General features: G+C 47.7%; 1 protein-coding gene across 1 annotated transcript in view; it reads right to left on the bottom strand.

The window, feature by feature from the left end:
- Window positions 1–241, bottom strand: part of CDCA4 (cell division cycle associated 4) — a 25,036-nt gene extending 24,795 nt beyond the window's left edge. Inside the window, exon 1 of the mRNA XM_068254257.1 lies at window positions 160–241. The gene's annotated coding sequence lies outside the window, so the exon portion shown is untranslated. The remainder of the gene's footprint in view (window positions 1–159) is intronic.
- Between the last annotated feature and the right edge of the window lie 5,788 nt (window positions 242–6,029).

Here is a 6,029-nt window from a genome sequence, read left to right as displayed (position 1 = left end):
TTCCTCCACCACGTCCTTTCCCTTTATGTAAGCGGCGCAGCGGTGATTGACTCGCAGCGTATTCTATAAATAATGCTGATTGAGCCGCGTGTGTCGGAGCGGGCGGGACCTGCGCGCCGAGTCCGGGCACCGCTGAGGCCCCGCCCCCTCTCCACTCACCGTGCGCTGTCAGCCCGGGTCACTGCGGAGCGGCATACACTCGCTGGGTCACGGCAGCAGCACCTCCGCTCCCGCTCTCCGACACTGGAAGGAAAGAGCCTGCTCTCAGCTCCGCCCTTATTGGACAATGGGTTGCCATGGAGCTCCGGGGCCCGCCCCTGTGTGTGATTGGTTCCGGGGAACAGGCACGGGTTTCGAATCTCAGCAGGGAATCAGTGCTGCTGCTGGCTGGGTGGGTAGTGCAGACAGACTGAGCTTCTGGCAGGCTGCTAACCTTCCTTCTTCACACCTTCACTTTCTAAAAAGAAGGGCCCTACTTGGTACAGAAAATGTAGGTGGCCATACATGATCAGACTGCCACCTCTCTGGTCTAAAGATGGCCATACATCTGGCAATTTGGTGGCCAACTGAACATACGATTCGATAATAATCGGATGCAAATCGGTGCTGCCAAAAGCATGCCAATCAAGGATTCCGCCTGAAATTGATGGAACGTATTGATTTATTGTGCTGAGAAAATTTGGGTCCTTGTGGTTGATTGGGTGTGTGGCGATATCGGGATGACGTAACCCCCAAATGTAAATGTGCCCCCTTGCCCTTGCATTTATACTTTACCTGTCCTCTTATCGCCCGCTGCAGTGCTCATCCATCTTCTGCTTCCTCCAATTACGCCTCAGGGCTGGTTCACACTTTCAACTGCTACAATGTATCCCTATGGATGCATTAACACTGCTGCGGTTGCAATATCGATTCGTCGCAAACGCGCTGCATGCAGCATTTCGGGGGTGACTGCTCTGTGATTCTCAGTCTATTTAATGGGAATCACAAGCACAGAGTGGCAAGATTTTAGTTAAAATCGCAATTTCTGAGCCGATCGTGGTCTAGCGGCGCTCCAAGCGCTGAGAGTGAACCAGCCCTCACTCACTGCAGGGATATGGCACATAGGGCTCTATTCATAAAACCTTACCGCAAGTTTTCCGCTCAAAACAGCGGATTTTCCCGTCCATTTAGCAAAGTGGGCATTCATAAAAGCTGTTCCCGCATGAAAATCTACAATCCCCCAGCAGAGCGAGAAATTTCCGCCCTCTCCAGTGTTTTTCTAGATTTATCTAGAAAAAAGTAACAAAATGGCCATTCATAAAGATTAGAGGAAGCGGTATGTGGACGGGAAATACCGCTTCCTCTGATTTTGCGGATTACATACAAGTGAATGGGACAGACCTCCCAGAGAGAGCAGCGCACGGAGGGACTCTGCCGGCTGAAGTGTTTCCGCATGCCTTCCGACAGCTTACCGCCAGCTTTCAGCGGGAGATCTCCGCTCTTGCATCGCAGCTTTCAAGATTTTTTTTAATGACCACCCAGAAGTGTAAAATACCGCTGCGGTATTTTACCTCTACGAGTATTTACGCCACAAGTTTTTTATGAATAGAGCCCATAGTATGTGACGTCACACACGGGCCTCTAGTGCTATAGTGAGGTGCAGAAGATGGATGGGCACAATGGACAGCAACAGTGGACAGGTAAAATATAAATGCACAGGCAGGAGGCACATTTACATAAGTAGGGAGGCGGCATCATGAGGCCGATTCCCCTGAGATTTCATGCTGAAATTGATCGAGAAACGGCCTGTGGTGTATGGGCAGCCGACCGATCTTTCTATGATCAGATGCGATCAGAGAGAGCGATCTGTCTCTTGGTCAAATCTGCCCATTCATCGCTAGATGTATGGGCACCTTTTAAATGCCACCCAATGTGGTTTACAGATCAATCCCTCTCTGGTGCTAAATACACATGATGCAATTTCCCGACAATTATTTCTGACATGTCCGATCTGCTCCCGTTCGATAAAGGGATCAATTAAATTGTGTATGCACACATAACATTTATATGGCACTTTTCTCCTGGTGGACTCAAAGAGACTCCGTAACAAAAATTGCATTTTGTTTTTTATCATCCTACAAGTTCAAAAAGCTATTCTAATGTGTTCTGGCTTACTGCAGAACTTTATACTATCACTGTCTCTGTAATAAATCAATGTATCTTTCCCCTGTCAGACTTGTCGGCCTGTGTCTGGAAGGCTGCCAAGTTCTTCAGTGTTGTGGTTCTGCTATGAACTCCCCCTTCCAGGCCCCTCTATGCACACTGCCTGTGTGTTATTTAGGATTAGAGCAGCTTCTCTCTTATCTTTTACAAGCTGGATAAATCGTCCTCTGAGCTGGCTGGGCTTTCACATACTGAAGAATTACAGACAAGGGCAAAGCTGTTTGCAGGAAGAAACAAGCAGCCTGAAACTTCAGTGCATGAGAACAGGGGGAAAGAAACACACAAACGATCTCTTGAAATTCAAAAGGAAGGCTGTATACAGCCTGCTTGTGTATGGATGTATTTTCTATGTGTGGACATACTATACATCAACCTACTTCCTGTTTTGGTGGCCATTTTGTTTGTTTATAAACAAACTTTTTAAAACTGTTTTTAACCACTTTTATTGCGGCGAGGAGCGGCGAAATTGTGTCAGAGGGTAATAGGAGATGTCCCCTAACGCACTGGTATGTTTACTTTTGTGCGATTTTAACAATACAGATTCTCTTTAAAGCGCTTGAAATGCAGCCACTAGAGCACGCTCAGTAGGCAGTAGCAGTGTTAGTAAATCTAGCCCAAGGACTGCTTACTGAATAGGACCATTATTAATCAAAAATCTAGTGAACTGCAGCATTGTATAAGCAACGCTATATGACAATACAAAGCAAATCTATATGTCATCGATCTACTGTTGCTCCGCAGCCGTGTCTGTTTGATTGAAATTTACCATCTGATTGTAATTTCTAAGTATTTTTGGCACAAATTGATTAAATTTACAGTTGATGCAGCTCTTTGCGTCATAGATAATCGGAAGTTTCGATCAGAGTGATCAAAACTGCCAGTAAAAATCAATGTGTGTATAGCCAGCTGTATGCTTTTATGTAACACGTCTTTCCAGCCTATATAATCTATAGTTTCGATTGATTGTGGCCTCCATGTCTAGCAGATTTAATGATCGAATATGCTGGGAAAATCGAGCAAGTGTATTGGCAAGGTTCACACAATGATGGATGCACGACAATGCATTCTCAGTGGATACGTGACATCTTTCACATGTCCATCACCTGGTTCACACTGGTGCATCCATAGCCGCTGCTAAGGTTACCATTACCGGTTACAAGAGCGGCAATAACGATGGAAGCCCCGGTTTTTAGGTGACACTGCGTTTACAATCATCGTACAGACACACTGTTTGGCTCCTAGCTGAAGGATTTATTACTGCGTTCATATGCTTGTATACACTACTACTATTATTATTATTATTCATTGTATTTATAAAGCGCCAACATATTATGCAGCACTGGACATTAGTTTAGGTTACAGACAATATTTAGGGGTGATATACATCAATAAGATAACACAGGAATACAAGAAAAACCAGATCACGCAGCACAGTATAAGCACAAGGCAATGCTTAGTCAGTCACTGGATGGGAGCATGGGCTGTAGGCAAGTTGAGTTCATTCAAATGCATAGCATGGGTGCACAGTTATGGAGATGCATGATCAGGTAGGACACACAAGGAGGACCCTGCCCGAAGGCTTACAATCTAGAGGGAGAGGTAGGGACAGGAAAGGTAGGGGACCAAACTTCAGCAGCGGGTTTAGAGCACCAGTGAGGGGTGGTTGGCCAGAGTGAAAAGGTGAGTTTTGAGGGCCTACTTGAAGGTGTTGGAGGGGGCTGCCCTAATGGGTGGAGGTAGGAAGTTCCATAGTGTTGGAGCAGCTCTTGAGAAGTCCTGGAGGCGTGCATGGGACTGGGTGATATGGGGTGATGCGGGAGGGGGGGGGGGGAAGGCGCACTACAGGGCTGTTCATTTATACAGACCAATACATAAGACTTGATACTGGAGAGACTGAGGCGCAATTAGCAACCAAGGGACTTGGTTCAAAAATAAGCTCTGTGCCTCCCACAAGGAATAGTTGGCGCATGTGTTTATTCAAGACAGTGCTGTACTTGTAACACTTTCAGTACAGGGGTTAGTTCCTTCCTGGTTCACTAAAGGTAATCCTGAAGTCTTGTAGACAGTAACAGATAATGAAACATTACAACACCAGTGTAGTTTATTGGAGCTTACATGAACACACTTTGAGCAAATAGGTCTCAGTACTAGAATAAGGGGAGAGTTTGAGGAGGGTCTTCTGTCTGTTCTGTTACAGTCTGCAAAAGGACCATTTTTTAGTTCAATATGAACTGTGCCTAAAGGTACATAGTGAAGTAGGACAGCAAATGTTCACCAGGACTGATGGATAGACCAGGAGTCAGGACAGTCATCTCACATAACTAAATTACTCTTCTGACAGGTCATTCAGTTCTTGTGATTACTTGCTAGCTTCCCTTGAAGTGCACCTTTTATTATGTTTTATTGCCAACCTATGGAAATAACTAAAAGCGGGACACCGAGAGTAGTGATGGCTCGAACCTCTGATTTTAGGTTCGCGAACCTCGAACGCGACTTCCGCAAAAGTCCGGGTTCGCGCGAACTTCGTGAACCGCAATAGACTTCAATGGGCAGGCGAACTTTCAAAACTTCAAACATTAATTCCGGCCAGAAAAGTGATGGAAAAGATGTTTCAAGGGGTCTATCACCTGGAGGGGGGCATGGCGAAGTGGGATACACAGCAAAAGTCCCTGGTAAAAATCAGGATTTGACGCACAGCAGCGTTTTAAGGGCAGAAATCACATTGCATGCTAAATTGGAGGCATAAAGTGCTTTAACCACTTGCCGACCGCGCACTCATAACGCGCATCGGCAAAGTGGCAGCTGCAGGACCAGCGACGCACATCTGCGTCGCCGGCTGCAGGCTAATTAATCAGGAAACAGCCGCTCGCGCGAGCGGCTGCTTCCTGTCAATTTACGGCGGGGGGCTCCGTGAATAGCCTGCGGGCCGCCGATCGCGGCTCGCAGGCTAAATGTAAACACAAGCGGAAATAATCTGCTTTGTTTACATTTGTACAACGCTGCTAACAGTAGCAGCGTTGTACTAGATCAGCGATCCCCGGCCAATCAGCGGCCGGGGATCGCTGTCACATGACAGGCAGGAGCCTGTTAGAGGCTGCACAGGACAGATCCGTTCCTGTGCAGCCTCCGATCTCCGGGGAGGGAGAAGGGGAATCCTGCGGTGGAGGGGGCTTTGAGGTGCCCCCCCCCCCCCCCCCGCTAGCCACACGCAGGCTGGAGCGATCAGACCCCCCCAGCACATCATCCCCCTAGTGGGGAAAAAAGGGGGGCGATCTGGTCGCTCTGCCTGGTGTTTGATCTGTGCTGGGGGCTGTAGAGCCCACCCAGCACAGATCAGCGCTGATCCTTAAGGGGGGGTAAAGGCTGGGTCATCAAGTGGTTAAAACATCTTGCATGTGTATACATCAATCAGGGAGTGTAATTAGTGTACTGCTTCACATTGACAGACCAAACTCACTGTGTAACGCACCGCAAACAGCTGTTTGTGTAGTGATGGCCGTGCTAGACTGGTGCGCACCATGGCGACAGTGCAGGCGATAGCGGTTTTCAAGCCCATATGGTCGCCGGGCTGTGGAAGCTCAATGACAGAACAACAGTGACTGTCCAGCTGATCGAATTTGGTCTGTCCACAATGAAGCAACGACCTTATTATCTTTGGTGTGCCTCCCCCCTAGACACTCATGTAGCCCGCGGTTATTGCTTCATTGTGATACGCAAGCCCCTTCACCGCGGCAAGGTAACGATCACGAAGGGTAATTGACACATGTACATACCTTTTGTTTTGTTGTTGCAGCCGCAGTGCAGCCAGAAAAATTAGGCAGGCATGT

Source organism: Hyperolius riggenbachi, chromosome 9 (assembly GCF_040937935.1).
Source record: "Hyperolius riggenbachi isolate aHypRig1 chromosome 9, aHypRig1.pri, whole genome shotgun sequence".
Lineage (NCBI taxonomy): Eukaryota > Metazoa > Chordata > Amphibia > Anura > Hyperoliidae > Hyperolius > Hyperolius riggenbachi.
Note: the sequence above shows the minus strand (reverse complement) of the source record. Positions and strands in the feature narration are given on the sequence as shown.